The sequence below is a fragment of the Cyprinus carpio genome, chromosome B12 (genome assembly GCF_018340385.1).
Source record: "Cyprinus carpio isolate SPL01 chromosome B12, ASM1834038v1, whole genome shotgun sequence".
NCBI lineage: Eukaryota > Metazoa > Chordata > Actinopteri > Cypriniformes > Cyprinidae > Cyprinus > Cyprinus carpio.
Window position 1 is genome coordinate 14,549,299 of NC_056608.1, and position 21,476 is coordinate 14,570,774.

The window sequence follows — 21,476 nt, forward strand, 5'->3', positions numbered from 1 at the left end:
TTTCAGCTAAGTCCATTTCATAGAAGAAAAGGATAACCGCAAGACGCCAAACATCCCGTTTCAGACAGGTTTTGGAAAGGCAGGTGAGATGAACAGCTAAAGGGATCAACCGAGATATCCTGCTAAGTCTGTGGCCTTGATCGATGCACAGACTAAAGAAACCCATACAAAACCAGAGCTTTACATGAAAACAAAACCACAAACCAACACCAAAGAACACCTATTCAGAATTACGGATGCACCAATATTAAAATTAACCCAATAATTGTTTTCATGTTATGGCTTATGCATTTTTAAAATATCATAATCCTATAAATAAATTACTAATAAAACACTAAAAACTAAAATCAATGGTTTTAAATACTGTAAGTGAATTTAGATATCACAATATTATGAGAAAATATATCAATATACTTGGAAAATGTAGTGAGCTAATCTAACAATTACTAATAAAACACGAAAAACTAAAATCAATGGTTTTAGCAAGCTAAGCTACACCAACATGGCAAAAGTAGTTTACTACATTCAAGCTATTTAAAAAAAAAAAAATTTTTTTATATTGAACCAACATCATAACAAGTCAATGATCTCTCCGTGATCAATAAAACGGTCAGTCGAGCAGATAGACAAACATAATAGTTCAGTTTAGTTTATTCAACAACTGTTCCAAACCAATTTGGCAACAAAAATCAGTATCATGTACAGGGGCGGATTTAGCTCATATTGTGACATAATATATTTTTGCAGTCAGCCGGAAACCTACTATTGTTAGTTGGTATTGTGGCTTTATAGTATACAGTACATTTATATATATGGTAACACTTAATAAGGTTCATTAGTTAACTAGAGTAGTTAACTAGTGTTTGTTGGTTTTGTTGATTTTTTGTATTACTATTAGTTTATCAACATTCATTCAACATTTACTAATGCATTATTAAAATCAAAAGTTGTTTGTTGACATTAGTTAATGCACTGTGAATTAACGAACCACAAATGAAAGACTGTATTTTCATTAACTAACATTAACAAAAATGAATAAATACTGTAATAAATGTATTGTTTATTGTATGCTTATTTTAGTTAATACATTAGCTAACATTAATGAAATTTTATATAGTGTTACCATATAGATGTATAGGCCTACAAATAACTTAGGCTACGTTTATTTGCATCGTTGCATGTGTCATTATATTATTAACATTTCATCAAAATCAAGTTCAAATATGAAGTTTTTTTTTACCAGCGAAAGTTTTTCCCTGTCATTAACGCTACATCAAAGACAGTATGGGCATTGCATTTACATTTTCATGAACTTGCAGGTTTATACAGTTTATATACTGGCATATACTGTCGCTATGCGGTGCTCAGTTTTTTTTTCTGCTATTTGGCCGAAGTATCATATTATGATAGATTCAGCATAATTTGCACAAGCTATTTGACTGCAAACAAGCTGAGATGACCCAAGCTGCACGCCGCACTTATTTATAATTAGTTTTTTAACTAATTTATTTACTTTATTGTTATCTAACTTTAGTAAGATTAACTTAATTTGCTAATTTATGCTACATTTTAAAGACTAACTTTTTTTTTTATTCAACTTAATTATCATTGTTTAACTTAATTTAACTGTTATTAACAATGAATTTCCATTGCCACCTGTATTATTACAGTGGTTATCTGCACATGGTAAAAAGTTTATTTACTTGTGTATTTTTAAGCTAACTTTATTAAATTATTAAGCTCAATTTAACATTAACTATTAAAGGAGTGTTAGACGATGCCATAAGTAATCAAACTGGAAAGAGATGAATTGACCATGCACAATTCAATATGTGACATCAACTTATTCAGTTAAAAAAACCTATATTATCTGCAGATAACTAATTTGGTATTTGTAATCAGAATCTCTTAAAAAGAACTGCCAAAAAGGACATCACCAAATCGGTGCTAACAATGATGAAGCTACTGAAATGTGTCTATCATTTCTATATAGTCTACAGAACAACAAGTCCCGCTCACCACAAAGCATGCCAACAAACACAAACATGCTTTTCACCAACGCCGACCATGCTCTCTAACTCGTAGATTGAGCGAATGTGGTATGAGGATATGTGTGCTGGCATGTGTTTCGCTGGCCCCTCCTGGGGGCCCCTCCTTGCAGGCAGCCCAGCGCCTCGACTGCCTCTCAAGTCACGCCGGCCAGCAGGGAGAGCAGACTTCCTGGCTCCACTTCTCATTGTTTGCTTGGCTGCTTCTGAGGCTCATCCAAGGCTGGATTACCATAAGAATACTGAAACGTTCCTGCAGAGCACTCCCCTTCCAAACCTCCTGCTGCACTTCTATCCTGTCCTCCTCCCACCTCTCTGCTCTCCTCTATCTATCATTCCCTGCTGGCCACAGCTCTTCTAACATCTCAGTCACGCTCTGCTACCAGCACAGCCCTCTCACAGCCCGCCGTCGCTTCCTCTCTCACATCTACTGCCCCATCTTTGCTTTGTATCTGCGGCTTATCGGATGTCTGAACAACCCTCAAGAGACACACAACACTCTAATGGAAATATAAAAGGGCATTATTGGGAAATAAGATGTAAATTTAGTAAGACTGATGGTATCTGATTTGATACCAGGAGGGCAAAAACAAATCTTTCTGTGTGAACATCTACAAAAGAGAAATCGAGTGGAAAGTGCAGAAAGTTGAAAGGAAGGAAATGTGGGCGGAGGTTTGTGGCAACAGACGCAGGGCTCTATCCAGACAGTCGTGGGTTCAAGAACACACTGATGATGGTGTTGCATAGTCATCCTGCTCATCACCCACGTGTAAGCCAGAAGTAATGTACCTTGGGTTCTTCTGTGCTCTTATTTAGTATTGAGAGTCTGGATGAAATAAAACAAACTAAATTCATGTCAGTGGCCGACATACACTATCAGTCAAAAGTTTGTACACACCTACTAATTTTCTATTTCTATTAGCATTTTTCGCATTTTATAGTAACAGCAAAATCATCACACCCCCACCCCAAAAAACAGAGAATTACTTACAATTCTGTTAGTAACTTTATAACCTTACCATATCCAGTAAAAACTGTAAAATAAAAATTTTTGGAAGTAGAAACTATGAAGTAATTTTTGATGAAAAACTGAATAAGGAAATTTTTGGAAATTCCTGTGTAACATCATATAATTGTATTTTGTATAAACAGTTTTGTTTCTACTTATTTTTATTATCACTTATGATAAACTCATCATATGGCTTTCATTTGCACCATCTGTATTATTATAATGGTTGCATGTACAATTTAAAGGCAAAATGCAGATTTTAGTATAGTTCAAATAGATTGGATTACTAACATTATATTGATAATTAAGGAATTATTGGAAGAATAATGTAAGGAATTATTATTATTAATATTAAAGGTGCAGTAAACAAATTCTGAGAAATGCGGTAGATATCTGAAATCATTGAACATGCTATTCAACACAGACACCTACATCACTACTGGACACGCCCCTTACTGGTGATTGGCTACAAGTGTGTTTTGGTGCTCGGTCTGGTCCACTTTCAACAGCATTTCTTAGAAATGGCTTACTGCACCTTTAATTAAATATACGATTGCAAACTGTATATTACATAGGCACTCCATAACACTTGAAAAGGTCTTTGATCATGAGAAACTTTTGACTGGTAGCATATGCAAAGATATAAATAACCCATGTTGAAACAGTAATCAAGATCATCCAGTGTTTTCTTCAAAGTGATATGATGATACTAGCCAAATGTTCCTGCACAAAAAAACAGTAGAATAATTTTTTTTGGTACTTTTTAAGAGTTCACTCTCAATTGAATATAACTATGATTGTCTAACCTTGATCATCACACTGTGTTGTTTATCCAAATGGGCAGCGGGATTGGATTCTGCACAATACTATGTTTTATTTACTATTTTTATTACAGTTTTTTATATACATTAGTTTTAAAATACAATAACCCTGCTGCTACTTACTGAAATAGTGAATGCATTGATTCGCTGGGTTTTCTTTTTCAGTAGACAAATGCAACTGGATCAAAAACCACTTTTTCTGTTTATATGGAAAAAGACAGGAAGTCCAATTCCCATCGATCCAAATGTCTAGAGGAGTAGCAGACGACAAGCTGCGCTAAGACTGACCGAGTACCTCTGTCTCATCTTACTTCAACACCCGTGAGGACCCTGCTAATGCTAGCAGCCCATTACAACACAATCTAGTTTCACAAACATAAGATTTCCTCACACAGAAGACACACACTTTTCTAAAAGTAAGTAAATATGTCCGAGAGATGTTGTGTTAATGGTGGCTAAAATTTACTGCTGTAAACACTCTGTTTGGACTTACAAGCCCTGAGCAGATCCTGGGAAACTTGTGCAGAGGCTGCTGTGGTTCACAAGATGGCTAGATTCATTCTAGTCTGTAATTACAACATTGAACTGAAAATAAGCCTGTTTAAGCAGATGCACACGCTCCAGCACATTCTACAACCAAATGTAGCCTCACTCTCCAGAGAGGGCTTCACGTCACTGAGACATATGGTTGGGAGGTTCAATTCTGGACAACAAAACAGAAGGTCAATGCTCAGTTCAACAATCACAGATCAGCTCTGCTGGAAATTGGACAGAAATGCACTGTCTCGCATTATATGTTAGACTATAGAGATGCACCGAATATTCGGCAAACGGAAGGATTCGGCTGAAAATAGAAAAAAAATCTCTCTCTGTGTTTGGCTAAATAAAATGTGACTTATAAAACAATGACTTACGAGATCACAAAGAGGAAAACACTAATTCAGCAAACTGTCGGCAATGTGAAAGTTTTTAAAACTGTACGCAGAAATCATTACAAGCACGAAGCACCGACAGCGAGAGACTGTTGGGTGCTGCATCACGTCTCCAATGAGAAGAAGAGGTGGCTAATGCTGGTGGTTAGGTTACTGTATGATGAATGAAATCACAAAATGACCTGACACGATTAGTAAATAAACCGCACAATGTTAAATTTTCTAATGCACGCACGAGTTGCATGTATTCTGGCAGTGCTACACGAGTTCGCTGCGCCAGGATTCAAAGTCCAAAGCTTGTCAGTCCAGAACTTGTTACTCGTCAGTTGCTCAGTAACATTTTTTTTTTTTAAGGCACGTGACAATGTGATACACGCGACAAACATCTTCCCAAATTCGTAATGAGAATCATTTATAAATCTACAGGCTGTTGTCAACAAAAAGAAGCACTGAGATCTTCCTGTGGGTTTCTACCAAAATAAAAGCCGAGAAAAAGCAACAACTCCATCAACATTTATAAATTATAGTATTGTAATTTTACTGTCATTCTGTAAAATAAAATAAAGACAATAATAATGATAATAATAATTACCCTTCAACAGCTTTGTTAATACATTTATTATAACATGCACACAGTGTTCAAATTGGGATCTGCAATATATTCTAATGTTTTAAAAGAATTCTCTTCTGCTCAGCAAGGCTACCTTTATTTGTACAGTAAAAATACATGCCTGATTCAAGTCTCAAAAATGGCCAAAAAATATTTTTTTACTAACTTATTAATTTTAAGTTAAATTGTGCTTTGTTGGTATAATGTCTGCTAGATTGTGTATAGAATGTAAGTTAAGTGTTGTTTAGTTTTTTTTTAATTTTTTTTTTTTGTTGTTGTTTTTTTATTTGTTTTTTGTTTGAAAAGAGTTGTAAAAATTGTATTTTGGCAATTTAATTAATGCAATGGTGTAAAAAAGGCAACATAGGCCTACATGGGGGAAAAATGTGAAAAACCATGTTCGGTATTCTGCTTTCAGCCCAGTGTTTCATTTTGTTCGGCTTCAGCCAAGAATTTTCATTTTGGTGCACCCCTATTAGACTATCATACCAAGGTATGGGGGTCAGTAAGATTTTTTTTTAAGAATTCATACTTTTATTTGAGGACACATAAAATTGATCAAAACATAAAACTGATCAAAAGTGACAGTAAAGGCATTTATAATGTTACAAAAGATTCAAAATTCAAACCAAATGCTGATCTTTTTTAAACATAATATTATGGTTTCCCCAAAAATATTAAGCAGCATCAAGCTGAATGGTTTTCAACTGTGATAAGAAGAAATAATATATATACATATATGTTTTTTTTTTTTTTTACTTAATTTTTGATCTAATAAATGCAGCCTTGGTAAGCATGAGAGAGATGGGGGGAGGGGTCTTACTGACCCCAAACATTTGAACAGTAGTGTATCTGTACCTACAAAAAAATTCCATGGCCCAGTCATGCGACCAAGATCAACTATTTCTGTTATGTAGACTTTTCTTTTTGTATTGCAATATTTGTATTTTATTTTTAAAAGCCAAAATGGCTGACATATAACACAGAGCTGTTATTAAATAAACATCAAATTGACATATTATTCCCTCAGAAAACCTACAATCTATTTTATTCTAGTATATTCATGAATAATTAAGGACAACCTTTGAAATACCATTATTGTAAGATATCTTAACATTTCTGTAGTAATAACAGACTAAACTATAATATTTTTCAAACTCAAAATACTTGGGGGTAGAAGAAACTGAAACAGCCACAAGCTTTTGGACATCTCTTCAGGATTCAATTCTCTCCATCTTATTTTTTCCTCTCTACAACTTTTGATTCAGTGTTCTCTACCCAGGGATAGTCATTCAAGTTCCCTGATCTACACATCCTAGAGTGTGAAATCCTGACCACAGTGCGGACCTGTGTAAGCCAATTGCTTTTTGGATGCGGAGAACAAAATCCATATTACTAAGTGGCTAGTCCCTCTGTGTATAGAAACACATGTTATCCAGCTGGCAACTGAATGTGACATTGCGCCTTTCCCCAAAAAACACTAAGTGCAAATTGTTTTGAGTTGAAGGACGTTGCCCTGATGAGCAAAGCATGAAAGTGCACTTCATGCAGGGTTCTCTTATGTCTCCAATTCTCTAGGCAGGATGCTTAATGGCTGCGGCAGGAGGTTCCTCTGTATCAAACAGATCATTTTCACACTCTGCAGAGCTTGTGCCGCCAGAATATCTGTTCCTGCATGAGTTTACAAATCAAGATGTCTGCCACAAGGTGTTTAAATGGATGCATTTTTTCCCCTCTCTTATCCACATGATTGGAGACACTGCTGGAGTTCTGTTTTCTTATCACTGTGGGGTGATGGTTGTTTTTCCAAGCGCCAAGGTTTGAGTTGCTGTCTCTCAAAAGGCATTAGGGCATGACAGAATAGAAAGAGGTGTTGTATTTTCCACTACCTGCTCACAAATTCCATGGCCGTGGGATGATAAAAAGGATTTTATCATCTGTGGCAAGCTTTAGATCTTATTGTCCTGTAGAGGGGGTTTGGTATAAATAGAAGCATCAGCCCAAGGGTTCTTGAACGGATCAGGGCAAGGACATGTAAAGTCCAGAGTATGAGAATTAAAAAGGCATCTAGATGGATCATTGACCCAAAATGAAAATTCTGTCATCATTTACTCACCTTAAGTCATTCCAAACCTGCTGTAAAACTGATTCAAATGTTTTTGGTCATATTGTGTTCTTTTAATCGCGTTAATTCATTGATTAAATTGTTTTTGGTTTTAATAAAAGTTTTTTTCAGAATATTATTTTATGCCCAGAGAAGACAGACAGTCATAAATGTTTGGAGCAACATGAGGATGAGTTAATGACAGAATTTCCTTTTTTGGATGAACTGTGTCATTAGGTTAATCAACCGCTCTTAATTTTCTATAAAAAGGCCAATCATTTGAACTACTAAATGTCTGTTATTTTACAACTTGACACTGACTTTTTACCTAATTACAGCAGCAGGAAGAACAGTAAAAGCCTTTGTTCTTCAGTCAAAGAGTGACATCTGGACACTTTGATCCTTGATCCAACAATCAGTGTGTTTATATGCACTTTAAAACTTCAATTTTAGTCGGAACAAAACAATAATTTGACTTTTTAAAATGTAAACCATTTAGTCCAACTGAATTCATGCCAGTTCAACATCCAAAAACTAGCAGTGCAGCTCTGCTTCGTCTAGCCACAGTTGCACTACACGCACTCCTACCCAAAAAAAGATATATAGATACATATAAACAGGTCAAACCAGAAGACCACATAAAACAGGTGGTCAAAGTAATACAAACTAAAACCAGAGTTAGTTGACAATGTCACTTTCTGTTATGCTTCATGTGCATGTTTGAAATATGTCCTGCTTCTGCTTTTTGCAAATGTACACCAGCAAGTATGAAATATTCCATGCCCCATCTCAGTGTAACTTAGTTACATGTGTGTGGTCTGTGTGTTAGTGTAAGTCAGTACAAGAACAGATTTGTTGGAGCAATTGTAAGGGAATCTCAGGCAGCCCGAGTGCAGTTGATGAATGCAAAATTGTACAGCAACAGGGTAGTGTGTTTGCCTAGAAACCACAGTAACGAAGAGGCTGGAGGAACGCGCTGGAAAACTTTAGAGCTGCCCACAGGCGAAGGCCCTGTTTAAAGCCTGGCAGATCACACAGCCTCGTTCAGCTCCACATCCTTTGCAAACATGTGGCTGCAATTGAGTGGAACAGCCCCTCCCTCCAGCCAGCCATCTCACCAGCTCCATGTAAACATCCCAGGTCCATAGGACCCGCTACATCACGCACTGATTGACCCATGCCTCTGAGCGACATCTAAACTCGCACTACAGTCTAATCAAAAGTAAAGCCCTTGAGTACCTGAGAAAATCCCAACGGTGATCCCCTAGATGTGGCGGTATGGAGTTCTGCATGTAAACATGGTTCTCATATGTCATGGGTCATTAATGTGGAGTGGAACGGTGGAGGTGGGCTGCAGGGTATCTGGTCTCTGACAGACCAATCAAGCACCAATAATTATGAGACAGGAAACTCGCTGATTGCGTAAGTCTGTCTCTGTCTCAGGCGCAGGGTTAAGGGTTAATCTCTGAGCTTCGTAATCAAGGTTGTCGTATGCTCCTTCTCTCCCTATGAAAATACAGCCAAAGGTGGAGGAAGTAAAGAAAAATAGCAGCATTTACTAACGTAGTTGGCTATTGAGTCAGTCTTTGAAAAAGAGGTGACCCTCTGGTAACAGAGATTAGAGCGCTCCAAACATTTACCAGCAGTTTAATTTCACAAAAGCATCTGGGAAATACGACAGACCCTGATTTACAAAAGAAAAAGTATAAAAACACAAAAACCACGGGGAATGTAAAAAGAAATAAATTGAGTCATAAAGTTAAAAGAAGCATGCAAGAGGAAGCATCAGGTTCTTACCTCACAGGGTTGCAAGTGTGGCAGCTCATGATGATGAAGGGGACTTATGGGTATCAGCATTAAGAGTCTTCTGTCTGGAGCTGATCACAGAGCAAAGCCACAAACTTCTGTGAAAAACCTTTGTAGTACCTAAAAAGAAATGGGGAGCAGAGAAAGAGATAGTTATACCATCTGTTGAAAAACTAAAGAAAAATGTCATTAGGAAGCCACTAGAGCATAAAGCACCCACAAACAACAATTATACTATATCAAAGGAGCTTTACCAGAACTTCTGACTGTGGAGATAAAATACAAACTGCCATGCCTCGTCTGAATAAAATCTGAGTCAAAATCACTAACAAATTCCCCATTACTAAGGTCAGATTCAATAGTGATGCATATCATTTAGCTAACTTTCTTTCACTCATCTAAATTAGGCATCAAAACGTCTGATTTCACATAAAGTGAATAATCATTATCTGGTTGCATCACAAATTTAACCTGTTAGCCAGCACCCCCCAATATGGGACTCACAGCTGAAAGTGCCCTACCTAACTTAAAATTGTAACAGTTCCTTGCTTCAGTGTGTTACACACATCATTTTGGTGTCTTTGGAAAGAAGACCCTTTGGGCTGTACTTTTTATCAACCTGAGTTGATAATCCTCAAAAATATTAAAAGTTATAGACACTGAAGTGCCTTGAAAAATTTTTCACCACACTGATTTTTTTTTTACACAATATAAAAATACATGAAATAAATCCTGGAGCAATCTAGAAAAGTAATGGGTTGAAAGTCAAATGTCTCATGAGTTTCTGTTTCAAATCTGAAGGAGATACCATGAAAAATTCTATTTATTTTACCATTTTTCTCAGGACTATGTCTAGCCCCCCCCCCACCCCCACAAATATAAAAAGTATTTACCTGTATTAAACTGTATTCAAGGGTTCTACAAACTATTTTAGTCATTAAACATACCACTGCATATTTTTTTCAGTTGTAAAACAGTTGTTAGAGGGTTATACATCATACAAGTGATTTATTTGAGCACTAGAAAAATACAATAAGAATCATTTGAGTAAGAAAAATAAGAAAAATAAAAAAAGATTTAACTTTGTATGACAATTACAGAACATCCTGAAAATTGCTAGAAATGCAGCATTTACAATGAGTTACAATGAAAATACGTGCTGATGTGCTGATGGCCAGTTATAGCCTAGAGATGGTAATCATATAAATGCGCCATAAAGTCAATAAATCGCACTCTCTTCATATAGATGGCGTTCACATTGATAGCTGTGATTACACAGTAATAGCGAGCTGATTTGCACTCAAACAGATGGTAATCATGCAGATACAGGCACATTCAACATAAAACACACTCTAACACATATATAAAAAATGTTGAAAAATAAAAAAAAGAATAAGGCGATCGCTAAGTTCTGCCTCCATCAGATGACAGGTGCGTCAGAGTGCGCCCAATCTAAGCCGCTAAGTTACACCCCCATCAGATCAATATAATCTTCTGCCTATCTTTCACTTTTTTTTTTTTTGTGGTTCGTCTCATTCTGTTTGTGACACTGTATGCTACAAAACCATGCCGTTTTTTTTTACTACCAAGACGCAGTTTCTGAGCGTGAGTTATTCAATAACGGGCACAAACAATTCTGTCCCTGAAGAACTGAAACGTAAACAAAGGAATTATCATCCATTTTACAATGTTATTGCTTCATTGGACTAAATGTGCTCCATGAGATGTCGTTCAGTGGACCCTTACCTTTCTAACTAAACCGGGATTTACAGCTGTGGATGTGTTTATGACTCGTTATTCGACTAATCTGGTATGTACTGCATTTTCATTCTTCATGTTTTGATGTGTACTGCTTACACAAATTTAGCAAATACATTCTTTATAAGCTTTGATCGATCTGTCGTCGATGCTTGAGGCTTAGATCTTTATAATGATATATAGTTTGTCAAGATTAAATTTGTCCCGTTTCATTTAATCTATTCATAAATGTTGACACGTGCAAACAATGGGAATTGAGGACGCCGGCGTCTAGGTGCAGGTTAACAGGTTAAAAGACTGCCTGTTCATTATTCTCATTATAAAAGTTGGATCAAGCTAATGAAATACATCAGCGACTTTTTAGTACACAGAGTCCAATAGAATAATAGAATAGTCTTTATGATTTGCCATGCGTTGCGTTAGGGCACTTTCAGTGTGTCACAATTAAACAGCTGCTAAATCACAGCTTAGCAAAAGAAAGTTTTTGCATCAGAATTATTTGAATGTTGTCAAAATTAAAGTCAAGATAAAACTCAAGTAGTGACATCTTTTCTTCTGTATTATGACAAACATCCAAGTGTAATGGATTATCAAAGAAAAAAAATGTAGGGCAGGGACTTAGTTACATGCATTAGTTGTTGATTGGAATGAGATGTGGGTGTTTCTGGCCCCATCCATACGGAGACATGTTTCGCTGTATACGCATAAATTTTGTATCGTATAAGCTGTTTTTTATAGTTGATTTGTATTTTTGTTTGGTCCACACGGATCCGTTTTGAAACTGGGTCCCAGAGTGGATAAATTTGAAAACGCCGCCCTTGCATTTTCATGTGGAAAGCGAATCCGTATATTTTCTGAAACGATGAAGTCATCAGGCCACGTCTTGTGCCTAGTCAGACACCGCTACGTCACGAAACGGCAACAAAAACATGAACAAACACTGAACAATTGTCTTTTTATTAACTAACATTAACACAAATTAATAAATGTATTGTTCCATGTTCATATGTATACCGCGTACAAGGTTTATGCGCATAGTCCAAGTCTTCTTCTCCGTTTTTAGTGTATCTTTGTGTCGGTTTAGTGATTTTGTGTGGACGCAGATATTTCTTGAGACAATGAAAAAAAAAGATTGGATAGGGAAAACTCTGGCTTCGTGTGGACGTAGCCTAAGTCAAAAATAAATGCAAGCTTGCAGGACTTTGTGGAGTGGCAGGGTTTAAGCAGAGAGAGAGATAGTGTGTTAATCAGAGTCCGACCGATATATTGTTTAGCCGATATTATCATCCGATATGAGCCTGCCGCCAATATATCGGTATCAGCGGTATCATTTTTTTTAACAGAACATATAATGCAGATTAAATTCTTCTGAATGGTGTAATTACTTAGTTTGTCCAGTACAGTGCACTCCATTGTTTGCTACTGGTGACCCAGGTAAGTGTAGTGTAGAGATGCGCGGATGAGCTCAAACTTCACCCGAGTCCTCTGCTTCAAATTATCCGCCCACCACCCACCTGTGGACCTATATTTGATTGTCACATTAGAATGATTCTAATTCTTAGTTTTGCATGATGATATGATGAATGGATGGCTCATTTTTAACAGCAGATTCAGTGACTAGAGCTGACTGTGCATCACGGCATGCGTCTACGGTGCATTAAAGCCTGTGTTACGGCCACCGGAGCTGATCGCGGCCACTCAGACAATGCTGGTATTTATACCGGCTGCGCCGCATATAGTCATGCTTATAACATCATTCACATCACATCATGTGACAAACGTCCGGTTTAGAATAGAACCCATTCTATTTATGATGTGCTGACACAAAGTTCAAATGATTTTCAACGGTCGCTTTGTGCATGCTGTTGTGGCACAGACACAGTGTCAGCATAGTTTGTCAGTAGCCTACAGTCAGTAACGTAGCAGATTAAAAAGTTTGCATCTTTCTGCAGTCAAATAGACGGCAGTAAGGTAGTGGCTTGTGTCTGCTGAATGGTGATTTAAAACTACGTTGTCACCTAGTTGGAGAGACTCAATGCTAAGTAAATAAACAACAATGTCCCCATCTTTTACTCTCACGATGAGCTTATTATATTTGTTTGCTACATTAGTAAGGCCCTATGATTTCCGCGATACAGAAAACATGGACGGAATCGCGAAATCCAGTCATAAAAACGGAATTTACTGTATAAAGCTGAATTTCATGTAATTTGACTTATTTTTGTTGATTTTTTATGAATAAATGGTAAGTATGTTGATTGTTTGGTTGGTTGATAGATAGATAGATAGATAGATAGATAGATAGATAGATTTGGAAAAGTTGTGCTACCTGCATATACCTACCCCTGTTGGTTTGGCAGTAGCTTGCTTGCCCTACACAGTTACCTTGTTTAATTTTGAATCACCACATCTTTGTTCTATTGTGTTAAGTTATTTATAATAAGTGGAGTTTAATATATTTGTAGGCTGTATACTGTATTCTATATATAGTACCAGTCAAAAGTTTGGACACAAGAATGGGAAGTGTGTCCAAACTTTTGATTATACTGTACTATAATATAGCCTACACATAAAGAATATTGGCCTATATATCAGTATTAGTCTTTTTTTACTCCCTAATATTGGTATCGGCATCGGCCACCAATATCGGCTCTAGTTTTAATGATGACAAAGTTTTGAAAGTTACCTTTAAACTGCTAATAAAGTGGAAATTATCTGGCTGCTCACTAAAACCACTCATTGCAGCCTAAGATTCCTTTCTTGTTTACACTTCCATGTTTAGACTTCTGTTTGAAGTACATATTTGCCAGCAAGATTTGATACAGTATGATACGCTACAGTATGGGAGCTTCAAACCCAATCTGACACCAAAACACTCAGAAGCTTGAATGGAAATTAGAAATGAATTAAGAAAATTGTTGTCAAGAAAGTTCATGGCAAAACTTTGACAAATTTGCACACATTCACAAGTAACACTGATTAGTTCACACAGAAGATTCTCATAATGCTGTTCTCCTAGTATTAAACTGAACTGAGGCTACTTGTGGATTAGTGTCCAATGCAGGGCAGAAACACTCCTCAGACAGAGTGTCACCAAGCCTGAGACATTTAGATCCACACAGGTGCCAGGAGGAGTTGACCCTGACTGCCCTCGCTGAGAAAGAGGATTACAACTTATTTCCCAAGGAATGTTGACTTCTTCCCAAATCTGTAGAGTTAGGGTGATTTTTTTCAATAGCCCTCATCAAAAATGACCATTTAGCTATGAAAGAACTTTGCTGTTTTTAAATAAAGCAGCTTTCACACATCTCCACTTCAATCTCTTGACCGGAAGCATGTCCAATGATTTGTGACATTGTTTTTTGATGTGCTGAGAGAGAAACTAGCTATGTGCTGAAAGTTAGAAGAAAGAAGAGGGACAGCTGTAGGAAGTGGAAATCAAACATATGAAGATGCCATCACTGCTGTTAATTCCAGAGGGTTTAGTAAAACCAACAGGAAAGCATGAGGGTGTATATAAAGCAATTGGGGCTCGAAGGGGAGACTAATGTGATCAAAGCGAATGATCAGCCATAGCTAATTGAAATTAAAGCCCATGAAATGAGAAGGTTAGCGTGGTTCACTGAGGCGCTGAGGATGGGAACACAGATGCCTTGAGGGAGGGCTCAACTGTGCCAGCAAAGAGCTACAAAGAACCCACTCATTCTTTTTACACTGTGGTTATGATATTCCTTAATGTTTGTGATATTTTACAAGCTTGGAGAGAGCATTCAGTCACGATTCAGCTCCGTGGGAAGGCAACAGCTGAATTTTTCTGTCTGGATCTTTTTGAGATGACAGCAAACTTGTTTACCGTCAAAGCCACAGGCTTCATGCATGATTTAAAACCAACCATCAATGAGAATAAGGATACAAAAAGTTGTTTAAATTGGTCAGATATTCTTACCATATTCAGTTCATATTCATACCGTTTTTTTTTTTTATCAGTCAAAAACAACCAGATGTCTTCTTTTGTGCTGAAACAAAGTAAAACAGTCCATTAAGAGGTCTGACTGGCAAAGAATAAAGGAGAAAGGCAATAATTAACCCTGGGCTTACAATAGCTGAGTGATGATGACCACCATGTAACACATCTGTTCATATTCACCATTTAGGAACTCTTACTCATTTCCTCTACAAAGCAGAGACCTATTATGGAGGAAGTCATTCAATTATAACCAGCCATTCTCCATTCATTTAGGTTACAGCCCAGAAACAGAAAACACAATATGTAGCCTATAGCTCATTGTGCTGTATTCGGCGAGCCTTATCTCCTCCAATCTGCATATCTAACTTAGTCATATTTTAAAACAACATTGCATAACAAAGGAGCTGAGAAGCTGAGTGAAAAAACATAAAAATGCAAGTTTAATTTCTAATTTGCAGGATTAGTTCGGCTATTAGTTTTTCAGCTATTAATCAAGGTCTAGAACTCAACAATAAGGATGTTTTAATACTATCACTTTCTCTATAAATATGATTGCTATTTTATTACTATTTATTTTACTCTAGATTAATTTTATTTAGCAAGGTGTCAGAAAAACATGTATTATGTATTTGTAAAATATATAAATAAATACAAATTCATATAAAATAATTTAAAATATGAATAATTTACACATTTACTGATTTCAATAACACCTTGTTTAGATACTTAAAACAAAATTTAACATTTGACAAAAACATTTGAGAATAATAGAAACACATTAAAAATGAAGGTATTCCCCAACAGTTCCAAAACACACACACACTGACCCTTACACTATATATATAAAAAAATTACAGCATCAATATTAATAGTTATAATTAATAATATTATGATACATATTTTGTTATATTATCCACTGTATATTAAAATCGAAATATTTAAATCAATTATTATTATTATTATCCTAATTTTCAAGTCCTGAGGGTTTTTTTTTTTTTTTGGGACACATTTTTTTGCTTTATTATTGTTGTAGTTAATAATAATAATAATAATAATTGATTTGAATATTTCAATTTTAGTATACAGTAGATAATATAACAAAATATGTATCATAATATTATTAATTATAACTATTAATATTGATGCTGTAATTTTTTTATATAGTTTTACAATAACACAAACCATGGTACAGGTGTCTCATAGCAGTATATACAGTCATCTGTCATACAATCCATCATACAGTCATACAATGGTAGAAGTCCTGAGGTTCTATATGCATTTCACCTTTATACATGTAGAAATTAAACCCTGTTTTCTTTGACTGTGTTGGCTGGACTTGCTAGAAGGCTCAATACTAATGAATGTTTTTTATTAAGGGTTTTGTTCAGGTTCAGCAGTGCTATAAGCACAAGCAAAGTTCAGACAGAGAGAGTCAGACTCTGGAAATGCCCCTCTTTATAGTCGTGTGGTTCTGTGCCGATGCCAAACACATCTCAGACCTGACATAATACGCTGCAAAAATGCAGACGGCATGGTTTGGGAAGATCTTTCCATAATAAAATGTCAAATATAACTACCCATGCAAAGCAGAGGGAAAATATCCAATACTTAACAATCAAAACACTATGTGAAAAAGAGCATGTAATGCTTTTTAAATAAACCTTACAATTATGGGAAGATCTATAAAAGCGCCAACATGGGGTCATAGTGGCGGGCACTAGCAACAAGTCACTCCCTGACTGGTATAAAGGAACAGAAGTATATGATAGAGCTAAAGATTGGGAGGTCTCAGCACGGCAAATAATGAACACGTTTATACTTTGTATGCTCAGCTAACTACAACCAATTCTGTTCTATTGTCCTGTGTGGTCACAACTGCACCCTTCAACAAAACGCTCCTGAAAGACATGGCATCTCCTGTACAGAGACAGAAAAAGGGAGTGACATGCAAAAAGGTATTACATAAAGCTCCACATCGACATGAGGGTGTAAGGGCTTAACAAGGGCAAATTTAGTTGTGGTTTCCCAATACAATGAGTTTTTGGTGCATTATTGTTGTATATTATTTTCTAAAAGGCACACGCCAAATTATGACAAGCTCAACCTGCATGCATAAAGATGTGCTTCACTTCTCAGTAGCTGTAGAAGATTTTTTTTGGTTATTTCAACCTGAAGCAATTTTTGTCCTATTTCTAAGCTTCTCAAAAGAATCATTCTTCACTTGCCAACAGCATACAGCCCATTTACAGGCTTGGCATTCATTAAGGTTTGAAGATAACATTTAGTGAGAAAAGATTTCACCAAGCGGGGACGTGCGCTCCACCTTTCCATGCAAAAGTGGGAAATAAACAGGCTGACTGTTACTGCTGAAAATTATAAAATCTCCCCAGACTCAATTTCAGCTGCCATTCAAGATCATGAAACTAGACTTTCTCTGTTTTTTTTTTTTTGTTTTTTTTTATCACGGCATCTTATTACAGCTATGGTGAATTACACAACTGAACTGTCTACTATGACGTATGAAAGTCTTAAAATGAGTCTTAAAGGGATAGTTTACCCAAAAATGACAACTCTGTCTTCATTTACTCCCCCTCATGATGAGTTTCAAAACCTTTATTAATTTCCTTTTTTTCAATATATCGTCATTATTTTTTTTTCACAGAAGTCATACAGGTTTGGAATGACATGAGGGGGAGTAAATGATGACACAATTTTATTTTATTTTATTTCTTTTTTTTCTGGGGGGTGAACTATTCCTTTAAGCAAATGAGAGCATGTAAAATTAAAAGTGGCTTAAAAGTAACATCTGAGACGAAGTGATATTGCTTCCTTGTCTGATTCAGCTTAAGAGTGCACAGGGAACGAAACCTGACTCTTTTTCTCTCCCCCCCCTTTCCTTTCATTCTCGTTTTCTCTCCTCCCCCCTTTCCAAGGAGAGGCTCTTCTAGGGCCAGACGAAGGCCCACAGGCTGAAAAATAAAAAACGAGTCATGCATGGAGGAAGCGGGCCACCATTTCTCCTTAAATACAGCCATAACGATAGATAAATAAAGAAAGCCTGGCTCTTAGGGAGAAAATTAGATTTGGTTCTCTCTTCCCCTCCCACTCCTGGCCTTCTATTTTAGTTGCAAGCAGAGCACAGGCCTTTTTTCTGGCCCGTGGCTGCAGGAGCAATTCAGATTGCTGAAGGTTTCATGTGCTGTGTGAGGTGGGAGGGGTGCTGCTGGGGTCATCAGTGTTGTTGAGCCCACATCTTGCACTAACAAAAATGGCAGCAGATTACAAAACATGATGCAAATGACAACAAACTGGTGCCAATGATTCATGAGAAAGAACAGGCACAGGACAAATCTATCTGACACAGATTGTGAATTCCTGTGTTAAGAGCAGGACTGACCTTATAAACATGCTTCAGGTCAAGTCCTGATTATACTTCTGTATTTAAACCATCTATGCACTGAATAATCACATGCAGTTAATGTATGCAATTACACAAGTAAAGAAAGTTATCTTACCTAACAAACTGGAGAATTTTTTTTTTACTATATATATTTGAGCAAAAATCTAAGAAAATTACAGATGTTTTGTTTGAATCCAGAAAAAAAAAAAAAAAAAAAAAAAATAATAATAAAATAATAAAATATATATATATATATATATATATATATATATATATATATATATATATATATATATATATATATATATGAAAAGTTTACGAAAATATTTTTTTGTAAAAACAATTTGCATGATTTTTTTTTTTTTGCAGTGCACTGTACTTTACAAAACGTAAAAGTAATAAAGGTAAAAACAAAATTCAGCCTATAAACTGAACTCTTGCTATGAATTCAGTTGATAAATGCTAATAAACATATCGTTATTCGTACAATGCTGAATTTAAATAGCTATTGTTTCAAAGGTGTCACGTAAAGGTTTTCACACAATGTTACATGAGACTACATGTGTTTGTTAGAGTAATGCGTGCAACAGGAATCTCCACAGCCCATTGCAGGCATGCATAAAAAGACCCCATTTAGAAAATGGTCTGCCTTCAATTAACATTATTCACACTTGCCAACATGCTATCTCAAATCTGTTCACAAGACTATCTCCACAATCAACGGGTTTCAGGATATTAAGTAGCTGGAAGTACCCTGTGTTTACTTGAACAACTATTCGTATTCACGACGACATTGAAAGAGGGAAAATAAACTGTAGACATTAGGTCTATTTGTGTTTCCGAACACTGCCACTAAAAAAGAGAGGGCTTCTCATAAGAGCCAAGAGCAAGCACAGGCCTCTCTAAGGTTCTCTGTTTTTCATTTGGAGCTTTCTGCTCTTTTTCTCCCTCCACAAATCTCAAAGACCAATACCACGGTAAATTAAGATATATGGATAGAAGTGCCTCTGTCCTCGCAGGAGATTTATCTCTGTCTCTGTGTTTAATTGCCCCTGGGACTAATCATGGGTCTGTTCATTCTCTGGGTGTTGTGGAGGGTCAGGGCCAAAAAAAGATATATACTTTATACTAAACGTCCCCTCTAAACAACTCAGAAGAACCTGTAAGAGTTTGCAATAAATAAATAAATAAATAAATAAATATATGAGAAAAAATTATTAGACATAGGCTAAATGTCATAAACCAATTTACTGAATTATGGTAACAATCCAAGCAGACTTACAAAATGGGTTCTTTAAAAATACTCAACAAGTAAGGCAAACATGTAGCAAATAAGTCATCCTGATCAGTTATACCAATATTCAAAGTTTTCAATTCAGTCAGTTATAAAAAAAAAAAAAAAAAAATTACAATAATATATGGTCTATTGATAAATGGCATAATTAAAACAGCATTCACAGGGAAAGTAACTGATTACAAGTAGAGCCCCAAACATAGATCAAAATGATTAAATGTTTGCAGAAATAAATAGCATAGATAGCAATAATGGCAATAGTAATATTATTTGCTAGCATTGTCAATAGAACAATTTACAATGAATATCATGTTTTCATTGCTGTGGTCATTTAGTTATGATTGTGTCATCAAGCATAATTAAACCCATAATTCTGGAGGGGGGAAATGGGTTACTGGACACTTTAAGATAAAAATAGTCTTTATGCATCTTTCAATCTCTAATGTAAAATATCGCATAAATGTATTTATTTATTTTTAAGTTTGTAGTCATAATGCATGCAAAAGAGATCATACAAAAGCTCACAGTCTGAATGTAAACAACTCAACATTCAGTCAAAGAAAACGGCGAGTAATCTGCCAAATACAATAAAAATGTAGCAAAGTTAATGCAAAGACAACATCTCTATAAGATGTATAAGAGGCCAATCCAAGCTACACAACACAAGCAGGTAGTCAACGTGATTTTTCACGATGCATGTTGGGACTTGACAACAAAACCCAAACACAGATGTTATCAAAGCAACCCCACACACACAAAAAAATAATAAACAATATTGGGCAACGTAGACAAAATGGAGTAATTTACTTTAATGAGAACACTGCTGTTGCATAAAAAGATAATATAATGTGGAAAAAATGGCTGGAATAATAAAATAGCAGACAAGTATGAAAAGACGCACAAACACTGTAGATAATAAATACCTTTGTTTGATATTGTATTAATTGTCTGGTTCATCTAAAGCGTCCATTTTTGCAAAACGAAACCATGACAAGAGAAACAAACTTTCCCCCTCCACTACCGGAAAGAAAATCATCACGCAAATATCCGGAATTCCCACTTACCTATTTGATGAATCCAATCAAACAACTCAATTCCTTCCAAATTAGGACTTATGACTCGTGACCAAGGTCTATTTCAAAGCGTGAATTCTAGAGACTTTCCGTGGTGAGGTTTTAGGTGATTTTCTCCTGCTTTCGAGGACGTTTTTCTCCTGTTTCTCTCGTTCTTTTCTTTCTGGTTGTGCCTATGTGTGAGGGAACATTCCTCTCGTGCGCGTAACGTGGTTTTGTGTGATTTTATATTGCTTTCGAGGATTTTTTCGGACACCGCTGCGAATATGGGCGGGAGCAGGTAACGGTCTCCCCTCAGTTATCACAACATGGGATTAATGTGCTTTTACTGTGCCTTTTGCGACGGCGTCGAAAGTGTTTTTATTATGTTTTACTCTCTGTCTGTCTCTCTCTCTCTATAAATACATACACACTAAGCAATAAAAAATTATAAAATGTGTCCTCATTCAAATGTACCATCTGTTCCTGTTTCCATTGACACTCCGAACCATGCAGGTTTTTTTTTTTTTTTTTTAATAATCTTTTAAAGATGTATTATGTAAAATAGGATGCTGCGCTATGGCTAAAATTAGCGCTTCCTTAATTTTTGAATTTCTGTACAGAGAGGTCACGCAGTGACGTATTGACATTCTACTGATCCCCGTCTTCACGTGA

At 36.1% G+C, this 21,476-nt stretch overlaps 1 protein-coding gene across 3 annotated transcripts in view; it reads right to left on the reverse strand.

The window, feature by feature from the left end:
- The window catches only part of bmpr1ab (bone morphogenetic protein receptor, type IAb), a 37,822-nt gene extending 16,807 nt beyond the window's left edge, over positions 1–21,015 (reverse strand). Inside the window, exons 1-3 of one of the 3 annotated variants that reach the window (XM_042735528.1) lie at positions 20,814–21,015; positions 9,322–9,450; positions 8,764–9,030 (exon numbers count right to left, since the gene is read on the reverse strand). The gene's annotated coding sequence lies outside the window, so the exon portion shown is untranslated. Of the gene's footprint in view, positions 1–8,763; positions 9,031–9,321; positions 9,451–15,034; positions 15,105–20,813 lie in introns of all 3 variants that reach the window. The other 2 variants (XM_042735527.1, XM_042735526.1) reach the window with 2 other exon arrangements.
- Positions 21,016–21,476: the final 461 nt, after the last annotated feature.